An 11,552-nucleotide genomic window follows, 5' to 3' on the forward strand; every position below is an offset into this window, starting at 1 on the left:
AAGAGAAGCAAGTTCAGCTGTGGCAAGCTGTGCTACTCCACTTTCCCTAAAGACCACGTCGGACCCCATTTTTTTGTATAGATCTATGTGATCACAGGGATTCCCATTAAGCTTTTGGTGGAGCAGGTCTGCTTGCATTTTACCAAGTTGGAAGGAGCTGGACAAGGAATCCCCAAGACTTCAAAATCATTAAGGATATAAAATGAAAAGCAGAGAAGAGTATAGCCAGGACCTCAGTATAATGTTATAGCAGCCTGAAAGAGAGGCTGCCCTGTTGCTTGTCCTTGAAGCTGTGTGCAAGAGTCTTGTGACTACAGAAAAGAGAAGGAGAGGATAGAGGGATTCATCAGTACTGCTTGAGTGGAAATAAAACCCACACCCCTGTTCTTAAGGCAGGTACAAGAAGGATGGGTATGAATTGAGAAAACCCACATTTTCACAGCAATCTGGCAAGTGGGTTATTCCGTCCCTCCAGAAAACAAGGTTGTGGGGTTTTTTCTGTCTTAGGCTGCACTTGGTCCTGCAAGTGCCCTAATCATCCCCCTAGGAGAGGAAGTCAAAAGCCTGGGCTGCTTCCACACTTTCTCTTCTCCTCTTTAAGACCATGCAAAGACATGATTCTTATTAGAGTCTGTACAGAACATGTGACTTTTTGCCTCATTTATGTCAACATTGCCTTTACACTGGCTGAATATCAGTCAGTTACACCACCTTCAGCCATAATATCTTCAAGTATTTCATAAATCCAAGGTGCAACCAAGATGATGGGTATTTTTGAGAACATATATGTTCCTATATATATGAAGAAAAATCATATAAACAGTAATTTCTGCATAAATGTAGTGTTCCTATTTAAAATTCACAGCAAAAAGAAAAGAAAACGCAAGCTTTTCTTGGAGCTTGCACCCACGAATTGATGATCAGCAGAAGAAGATCCTGTTCACAATGAGTAAATAATCATGTAGCAACTTTGGCATGTATCTTAGTGTAAAGAATGAAATATTTCTATGCAGCTTGACAACCACCCAGACTGGTACTATCCTCTTTATCTTTATAGCTTGGATCAAAACTACGCACATGACAATCAGGCCATTGATAATCAGACTGCTGAGAGCCAGACTTTGGGCCTATGGGCTCTGCTTTTCATACAATTTCTTTTTGAACAGGAAAAGTAACAGCATCCTTCATATTCCATTTTTGATATCAGAATAAGGTCACTTAGTCAATCATGTCATTCCATTACATGATTTCTCCTTCCTTGATCAGAGGTCAAAAAATATTTAGTGGCTGTCAATTTTTAAGTGGTCAGCAATACTCACCATTGGGAATGGGACGAAGTGAAGAATCTAGAGCTGTTGCACCATGTGCATGGCAGGGCTGTCTCTTCAGCAACATGCTCAGTTAAGATGAGAGTTCTCTTCTCATCAGAATGGCTACAACTGAATAAAGCAGAATTACAGCAGAGGTAGTGGAAATTCAAGGAGCAGCATCAGAGTTACGTGTATGGCCAGCAGGTATCAACCAGCCGTTTCAAGGAGAGATGAATGAAATGAGAAAAGATTACATTTATGCATGTAACTGAGATGATATTTTAACTAAGATTCCTGTTGCCCTCGTGGGTATGATGGTAGAAGTGGATAATAACAATTTAAAGGGCTAACCCAATCATAACCTTTCAATATTGTTAAAGAGAGTCATTTGAATTTATGAAGAGTTCCTTTGACCCCCTCATTCATCTTTCTTAGTTCCAAAATTTGTATAAAGGGGGAAAGAAAGTTGCATTTTCAATTACATATACTTGAAGTGGATGAATATTGTTGGATTTTTATTGAATTTATTAAGGATATTAAGAGACATTAAGAGTGTCCTACATGGAGATTGTGCATCCCAAAGCTGAAGGACCTCTTCCTCATATGTCCACCAATTTCAGTAGATTGTCTCTTTGAAAAAAAACCTACCAACCTGAGAAATAACTGCTGGAACTAGCTCAAATTGCATCATTTTAACTACTTTGGACAGCTAAAAAAATACTTTGCAATATGTTTAATGTTCATTTCTACCAATACATGTGGAAGAAGTAATGCTCTGAGTACTTTTAATTCTGTGGTGACACAAAACAGCAAGTGCCAAATAACAAGCACAAAAACCTTTTGATGAAAGAAGTCAGCAGAGTCCCATGCTACTGAAGGAGAGGAATTGTTAATTACAGACCTTATGGTTACTGACCTGCCAAGAAATTATAATATTCATATTCAAAAGCATTATTTCCTTATTCTTGCACATTCAGATATTTAGAGTAAGGTCAACACTTCATGTTAAATTCTGTTTTATCTGCCAATACAAGGGAGAACATAAGGCAGTAAAAAACTGAATTCAGTCTCATCAGTATCAGAACTTATTTAGTTCTTATTAGAATTATTTATTATTAAAATATCCATAGACCTAAAGACAAAAACAAGCTTGAAGCAACATGATACATGAAGAGAAGCCAATGAAGCTCCAATCAGTAGCATCAATTTTCATTCATGTGCAGCGGCAAGTCCAGCTTTGGTTCAGGTGGAAAGCCCAGTGGCCAGCTGTTGCCCCAGGGATCTAAGGCCCAGGTTAGGGCAGGATTTAAGTGCCAGCCATCCTTCACTATTTTAGAGAAATGCCACTCCACTGTGACAGCAGTTGAAGACTCCTACATTCCTCTTGAATGATGTGTTTGAGTCCCTGGGCACTGCTAGTGAGTACCTTCAGTAGTGCTTCCCTGTTGGATGCACTTTGCACAGGTAAAGACTTACTCTACCCAAACCTATTTGGCATTCAGGTGAGGCTCCTATGTGCTTAAGTCTTTTTGAGACGTCAGACCTGACTTCGAGCATCCCTTACACTAATTATAATAGCCATGTGGAGCTTAGTCTGTATTGGAGTAGACTAAGTCTTGTCACTGAAACTCCACGGGAATTTCTGTACACAGCCTATTTAGTAGTGTGGGATTAATTTGAACTCATTGCAGCCATCTAACAGTTAAACTTCCAACCTAAGTGACATTGCCTCAAAGACACTCCAGAAGATGATTAATGTCATGTACTATGTGCACCTCTCAGATCCTCTTTCCTCTCTCTTGATCATGGAAGGAGCTTAGGTGCCTCACATAGCCTATAATCAAGGAAAAAAGAGAAGAATTTAATGTTAAAACTATTTAACTTGACACTTTGGTTTCTTGTAATTTGTTAGGTTTTGTGTATTAATTAGGTTCTTTATGGGAAGCGTTGTTTGTTTTGTTACCCATGGTCATTAATATACTTGGACAAGCTGTCATAAGCTCAATACTAAGAAAAACACCTTTGCATTTGAAAACTTAAGCCTGTAGTGTCTTACTGATGCTGGTTTCAAATATTACATCTGGCTGGAAAGCACAGTTTTTAAAAAGAGCAGAGGAAAGCAGGTCAAACCACGAAGAGAGTTCAGTGAATAGGAGGGATACAGCTTTATGCTGATAATTTTATCTTTTCAGTGTCAAGTGACTTGCATTATCCTTTCTGCACCTAAAATTCCTTTGTGTTTATGTCAGTTAATCAAACAATACAAGTCAGTTTTTTTTCTCCAGAGGCAAAGGATATTTCCTGAAGGCCTTTAAACTATGTACTAAAATCCAGATGCATCTAGTTAGCTGTTGATTTGCCTTGAATATTTAAGCACACATGCAAATTAGCTCAGAACCTCTTCTATCAGAAAATGGTCACATAAAGTAATTAAAAGTTAGTTATCAGAGATTCTTTTTGACATAATTCATTCTGTATTTATTAATAATAATACAGTGGAAGGATTTCATTTGTACATTAGTACATTAAATTTATTAAACAAATATTGCATGTGTCATGTAACTGAAGTTTGAGCTTAGTTCAGATTTGAAGAGGTACTTCAATTCTATTTTGGCTACCATTTCTAGTGTTCTTATGCTGTTCTTCAGCGTAAAGTTTTAACATACTACTATGGATACACCAAAAAAAGGGAAGATTCAAAATATTCAGATAGAAAGAAGGAGAATGATTCCCACTAATTTTTAATAAATTTTATGCCTAATTATTATTTCTGTCTTTAAAGTACTTCCTGAAGTGATTTAAATCAAACAAAAACTAGAATGTTCAAACCCTAGTGAATACAAGCAAACTTGGTGCCTGCAGGTCAGGATTTTAAACCTGCATGCTGTTTTGGTACTTTTAGAGTCTGCTTGTACATCATATCGAAGCTTTTAACAATAGATATGCCCTTCTGTCCTCAGAAAAGGAAAAATCTTGGGTCAGTTTTTTTTTGTTTCCCTGCCCCAACTCCAAAGTGCAAGGGAAAACTCGTGCTGAATTTTTGGCTATCCTTATTTCACAGCTAGTACCTAGCACCAGAGAGGGCTGTGCTCCTCTGGCTTGTAAAACTATCTATCACTCCCCTCTGCAGCTGGACAGGAGAGTGAAAATATAATGAAGGGTTCATGAGTTCATAAGTACCAGGAAAGATCACTCATCAAATACTGTCATGATCAAAACAGACTCAAATTAGAGGTATTAATTGAATTTATTACTAACAAAATCAGAGCAGAATAAAGAGAAGTAAAATAAGACCTTAAAAATACCTTACCCCCACTCCTCCCTCCTTCCCATCTCTACTGCCTCCCCCAGCAGTGCAGGGAGATGTGAATGGGGGTTATGGTCAGTTCATCACAGGTTGTTTCTGCCACTGCTCAGGGAGAGGAGTCCTTCCCCTACTCCAAAGTGGGGTCCCTCCCATGGGAAATAACTCTCCATGAACTTCTCCAATGTGAATCCATCCCACGAGAGACAGTTCTCCACAAACTGCTCCAACATGGATCACTCCTCCACAGGGTGAAGTCCTCCAGGCACAGACTGCTCCAGCACGGGTCACAAGTCCTACCAGGAAACCTGCTCCAGCACAGGCTGGATCACAGCCTCCTTTCAGGCATCTACCTGCTCTGGCATGGGGTTCTTCCATGGGCTGGGTCTCTGCATGCCCATGGGTTTCAGGGTCACAGCTGCCTCACCATGGTCTGCACCATGGGCTGCAGGGGAATCTCTGCTCCAGCACCTGCAGCATCTCCTCCGTCTCCTTTTCCAGCAGCCTTGGTGTCTGCAGAGCTGTTCCTCTCACATATTCTCACTCCGCTCTTCTCTGGCTGCAATTACAACTCCACAATCACTTTATTTCTCTTCTTAACTATGTTATCACAGAGGCATAACCATCATTTCTGATTGGCCCAGCCTTGGCCAGCAGCATGTCCATCTTGGAGCCAGCTGGGATTGGTTCTGCTGGCCATGGAGGAAGCTTCTGGCAGCATCTCACAGAAGCCACCCCTGTAGCCCACTCACCATCCAAACCTGGCTGCACAAACTCAATACACTGCCATATGGCATGAGGCATTTGCTCTTTCTCTAGAAGTTATCCCATGCTAGAGAGTCATGAGTTTGGTGATTATGATTCCAGTGCACTTACTACTAGACGTCCTGCTAAAACCTGATAAATCATACCCAAACTTCCAAAGATCTTCTGAAAGGGCTCAAGTAATATGGGAGATAAAATTTATTTTTACAGTTCTCTGTGGAAGAGGTTTTGGAAACCAGAGTAACTTCAATCCCTAACAGCCTAGCTTTTACCTGAAAGTACTTGAGAGAGCTCCCATGTGCCTCAGCAGTCAGAAAGAGGGTTTATTAGCTGCCCATAGTCAACAGAATATGCCCATAGTCTCTCTCCTAGTCTATTCTGGGGTGCTACATTTCAGACAGAAGAGTTTAGGATGTTAGCAGCTGGCAGAGGCAAAAGATTTTTTTGATGACTTATGTGTGTACTAATACATGGATTATTCTCATTCTTTAGGATTCAGGTAGAATTTAGGATTTAGGTAGAATTTGCCATCCATTAGAAGTTAACAGATCTGAACCAGCAATGTCTCTTTTTTCTGGTACTTTATATTTCACTAACTCCTAAAACATAGTAAAACCTAGTTGGTGTTAATCTATTGGTAACTGTAAAACCAATCCTCTCTAAGGTCAAGATGTCTGAAATTGTAAGAGAAAAAGAAGGGAAAGATGAAGAAGAATGGACTTCTACAGCCTTCAGCTTCCATAGTAACAAAGGGGTTTGTAGTAAAAGTTCAGAGTACATTTCAGGAGAGAATATAAAGCATCATACAACATTTCAAAGTTGGAGGTGTCAGGAAAGCATTATCAGAAGAAACATGATAAAGGTTAATCAACACATCTTTTTTTATTTCTGATGTTTTTTATCGGAGACATTTCTAACAGAAAATGAGGTATTTTATTCTGTATAACCACATTTCCGTGGCAACAGATTTAGACCCACCCATACCCAAGAGGGCATTCAGAGCCCTCCTCTCCTCTAGACCTGAGTCATTGTTGAAATACCCCATGTGGTAACAAATTCCTTATTTTTTGCAGATACTGTTTTCTCACTATCTATTTATCATAAACTAGTTTCCTGATTTATATGACTCACTTTATGAAAATTATTCATTTCCTATTAAATTTTGACCAAATCATAGAGTCAATTGTCATACAATCAATTTTTTCCAAAGTCTGTGGGCTTGATTACACAGTGTTTAATCAAATAAGGAATGATATTTCATAGGTAGCATTATTTGCAGTTGAGCTAATGAGCAGAGCAACTGGAGAAGCCAGAAAAAAGAGCAATAACAGGAAAGGTAGTTGGGACAAGTAATGCATGAAGTAAAGGCTGTGATGAAAACCGAGGCAGCTACCCAAAAATTTAAAGCTTCGTGTTAACATTGAGTAGATATAAATTAGTCACACAAGAGCTATCACCTGACATATGTTCAATTTCCATGTGTTCTGAAATGTAGGGATGGAGCTGAAGAAGAATGAATATTTGAAGGAAAAGCAGATTAAAAAAAAGTTTCAGGTACAACTGAACCCTTGCAGATACCTGCTGAAAACAGTGCCTGAAAAACAGATATATGTTCAAGAAAAAAAGATTTATGACCAATGCCAAGGACTGTGGTGGCTGGTAGAGCAAAGAGCTGTTGACTGTCAGACTAGATAAAAGGATTAATCCATGTTATTTCTGCTTTGACACAATCACAATGAGTCACAGAAAGCCACCAACTTCAACAGAAATTGAGATGGTATTAATGTTTTTAGGGACAAAAATAAACATTCTGAAACTCAACAAACTTTGTGCTGCCTATTGTTCTACCATATCTGAGAGGATGGACAGAGAAGAAAATACTACATGAATAAGCATGAAACTGCCCCTTAAGCATACTCTTATTTTATATGGGTTTTATGCTCCCATGTGCATGTCCCAAATACATTTGAGGCATTTTATTTTTCTGGATAAACTTCTTTCATTGTCTTTAAATCTGTTGTATATTTGAAACAATAGTAGGAGTTTTGTGTTCCTTATTAAAAAAGTAACTTTTAGCCTATATAAATAATAAATAAAGGAATAATAAAGCCTTATTAAAAGGCTTCACAAAGTATTCTGTCAAAATACTTGACATCAAGACATCCCAGTCTCGTAAGTATTTTGTAAGAATCTAGAATTAGCTCTTAAACAGCTTTCAGTTCAAGAAATCAAACACACACCAAGTCTTTTAACACAGACTTATATATATATCTATATATAGATATCTTGTGTCAGACCATGTAATTTCTTTCTATTAACCATCCACTGAACTTCTCAGTTACATCTATCAAGAGATCAGTTTCTTCTTTTTTTTTTTTACTTCCATAGCAGCAATTAACAGCACAAAAGAGAAGATAATAGAGAAAGTTGGAAAGTAGCATAGGTTTCAGATCAGAAGTGAAGGTGTTTTTCTTTCAGATCTGCAGTGAAAGAGCAAACTTGAAGGGAGAAAGTAAGTTATATACAATATTATGGCCTTTGACACCAATTTGAGCCAACATAATTCAACAGGAGCTTCAAAGGGTGATTTCAGTGATGACCCACTGTTCTGTAAAATACTAACATAGTTAGCTGGCTAGTTTGCAGAAGTTATTAGTGGAATATTACTTAAAAGAATCTAGGACTTTTCAGATACAATATATTTGCTAGTTACTGCTTCACTGACTGATGACAAAGAAGTGAAGCACACACCAAGGCCATCCACAGACTATTTGGTTTCCTTATGAAACAGGAACATGCATAATAGAGAAATAATGGGGGGGAAAAAGTTCCTTATATTCTATTATAATGAAAGAAAGGAATCAAATGTTGTTTCTGAATAAAACTGTGCTGGCTGAGGTGTTCAAGAAATCTGTTTTTCACATGCAGTGTTGAACTTCACTGCCAAGAGCTTTGGAGGACTGCTAAGAGCGTTGGTAGAATATAGACTTTTTACACAAACACTTGTGTTTTAACTTGCAATAAAGTGCAGATATTTAAACTACTTTAAAAGTTAATAGCTCATTTTTTGTCTATGACCATGGATCTGCTAGGAATTTATTTCACTGGACCCTTTTTGCATAATACGTTTGGTTTGAATGTTACCTTATTATTGTTAACTGCCATCCCTTCTCTGCTTAGAATATCACCATGGACTTTGCAGGACATTCCCACTTCCCTCCTTGTACAAGCTTCTTGCTATCTCCTGCATATCCTTAGATGGGTTTATTTTTTATTTATATATGGATTCTGGTTCATTATCTGTCAAAAACCCGCATGGATTTCTTTATCCTAAACTCTCTACTCTGCTATCAGGAACTTTGTCAGTGTTTTTAAAATAACACCCCTACAATGGCAATAGTGCTTAATATTGGCAAATTCCCAGAGATATTTTGTGAAGTTTTCAAATGGAAACAAGACTCTCAGTTTCAGGAATACGCAGCAAGGGAACAAAATATCAAGCTAAACTGATCTCAAAGGTGCAGCTGCAATGCCAGCTCACTTTCTTCAAAAGAAGCAAGATTTTTTTTTTCCATTGCTGTTCTGCTGAAAACATCACTGTTCTAAGAAAGGTTGTTACAAATTTGGAAAGAGCGATGACATCGTATGGGGTTTTTACACGTTAACATTAAAACTTTGTGCTGATACTTTGTGCTACAATGCAGACTTTGGCTTCTGCGGGAATTTGCCTGGCTGAGTGTTAGAATTCCATTTCTTTAACCCAAGTTTCCTAATGATTTCCTCCGTTTCCAGTTTTCAAACTTCTTCTGCATCTGACCCTGACCAATACTAATTAGGGTACTCCCTTTAAACTCTCATCTGCTCCACCAAGTGTTTTAAAGGACGCCAAGCACACCAAATTTTGTGTGCAGCTTCTGCCATCTCCTGTATATCTGTTTAATCTCTGGCAGGTTTGCAAATAGCAGGAGAGGAGGAATAAATTAATGTTTATGGGCAAAACCAGTTAGAGAACAGCAACGTTGCAACGTACTGATTCTTCCTTCAGGAAAAAAAATATCAAACCAAACCAAACCAGAAATCTCCTGTTCATTAAAATCTAATTGTATTGATTGGATATTTAAATGAAGAAAAAGCTTTTCTTTTTACACTGTGTCATTTTTACAAGTGGAAAGTATTTAACAAAAAAATGCAAGGTGGGAAATGTTTGAAGAATGTTCTGGTTTGGGAGACGAGTATTTTTTTTACTTGGTGCAGGGCATTATGGTAAAGAGATTTCATAAAGTTACATGAACAATGACAAATTTCTTGGTTGCGCGCCCTTTGAAATCAGTATTTACTGTTACTACAGAGATCTGTCAAGAATTTAGTTATGATTGTTTTTATGAGACCTTCCCAATCCTATTAAGTGAGCTAAATACCAACTAAGGGCTAACCCAAGCCCCAGTGAAGTTATTATGTTATTTATCTACCCAGACAAGAAATCCAATCTCTCCTGCACAGATTTCAGGTCACCTACAAATGAGCTTTTTCTTTCTTGTTTACAGGAGTTCTCCTGAGCTTACCTAGTAAAAGGTTTCACTCTCAGAGAAGACAACCTTCCATCCCATAAATCATCTTCTCTCTGTGTTGGGCTCATGTACATCTTCCTTCTAAGACACCCAAAGAGCCAAGAAGAATTACCTGAAAAGGAAAGGAAGAAGGAGGAATTTGCAGATGCATGGAAGACAGAGTGAACAAATGCTAAACTGCAGTCTCCTTTTCTGCTGCTGCTTTCTGAGGACATACCATGTTGATTGGCTTTAGATCGCAGACTGTCCTGCTGTTCACAGAAAAGGCATCTAAGCAGTAATTCAAGAAAAAATGGCCAGTTGAACATGCCACTATTTTTAGATAATAAGAAAAGACAGTTTCAAATGGTTCAGAAGGGCTATATGATTACTTATGTTGTACATTTCAAGGATACCAGAGGAAATAACATTTTCCTACATGAGACCCAAAATCTGCAGTAAGTTCATCTTTTAAAAACCAACTTTTTCAAAAAAGCTGTGTACAGAACTGTGACTCACCACTCCTAAGTAGTTTAAGAGAGGAAGGCTAAACTAAAAAGCAAAGAAATAAAGGCAAACCTAGTGTCTAGCCTCTTCCCCACATTTCTGCCTTGCTTCCTACCCAGGAAAGATTCAGAAGAGTTTATAAAGATGAAGAATCACAGCTCTATAAAAATTTAAAGAGGCAAATAGAAAAAGCTACTTTGAATGTCTCCATAGGGCCCTCAAGGTCTTAATTACTAGTCAAAAGATCACTGAGCAGACTAATTGAAAACGAAGTGTAGGAGAAGTGAAATCTAGCCTTATTCAAGTCAGTGGGAGTTTTATTATCAACACTGACAACAGCAGAATTTCACACAGGATGTTTACTCTTGCCATCCTGGTAAATAACTCAGCACCTTTTTTTAACGCTCACTGGGAGACTTTGTAGCAGCCCAGTACACCAAATCTTACATCCTGATCCTTGCTGTGTGGTATAGTCACAGGGAATGTGAGCACATCTGTGTAGACAGAGGGGACAATAGTCACATGTTTGTATGATTTCTTGGACTTTAAGAGATTATTAAAAGACTTATATGAACATTATTACTTATTCCTTGCATATAGGTAACCCCTAAATTCCATGCAGACTTCAGTACTATGAGAATTTAAAATTATTTTTTGACTTGTTCCTTTTTTACAGCCATCATCTATTTGACTGTGCAAGGGTCCCTTTAAAGTAAGAAACACAGTGCACACAATTTTGCTGCTTTTTTATATCTACTTACTGTAATTTTTATTCAAATAATATTGAAACAAAATTAACATTCTAGCTTGAATTGTCGGTTTGATGTTTGCAGCATTCAAAAAAGAAAAAAGCTGCAAAGTATTGAGATTCAAGAGCACAGAGAAATTGTGACAACATTTTGATTAGAAAGTAGATATTGTCAGGTATTAAAATTTGACGCCCCTTTATTAAATAGAAAATGTGCTATCTGAATGAAAATGCATTATTTTCCTTTCCTATACAGCTATGCATGAATGTGCTTAAAATCTTCACCCATAGAGTAAGGAGCAGCAACATCATCCAAAACAGCATTCAGTGAAAGCACAGAAATACTGGAGATTTTAAGATTCAAATTCCTC

At 37.8% G+C, this 11,552-nt stretch overlaps 1 protein-coding gene across 2 annotated transcripts in view; it reads right to left on the minus strand.

The window, feature by feature from the left end:
* Positions 1 to 9,941: 9,941 nt before the first annotated feature.
* TINAG (tubulointerstitial nephritis antigen) overlaps positions 9,942 to 11,552 on the minus strand; it is a 97,318-nt gene continuing 95,707 nt past the window's right edge. For both annotated transcript variants that reach the window (XR_001863649.1, XR_001863647.1), the window contains exon 15: positions 9,942 to 10,059. The gene's annotated coding sequence lies outside the window, so the exon portion shown is untranslated. The remainder of the gene's footprint in view (positions 10,060 to 11,552) is intronic.

This window comes from Corvus brachyrhynchos, unplaced genomic scaffold, assembly GCF_000691975.1.
Source record: "Corvus brachyrhynchos isolate BGI_N302 unplaced genomic scaffold, ASM69197v1 scaffold136, whole genome shotgun sequence".
NCBI lineage: Eukaryota > Metazoa > Chordata > Aves > Passeriformes > Corvidae > Corvus > Corvus brachyrhynchos.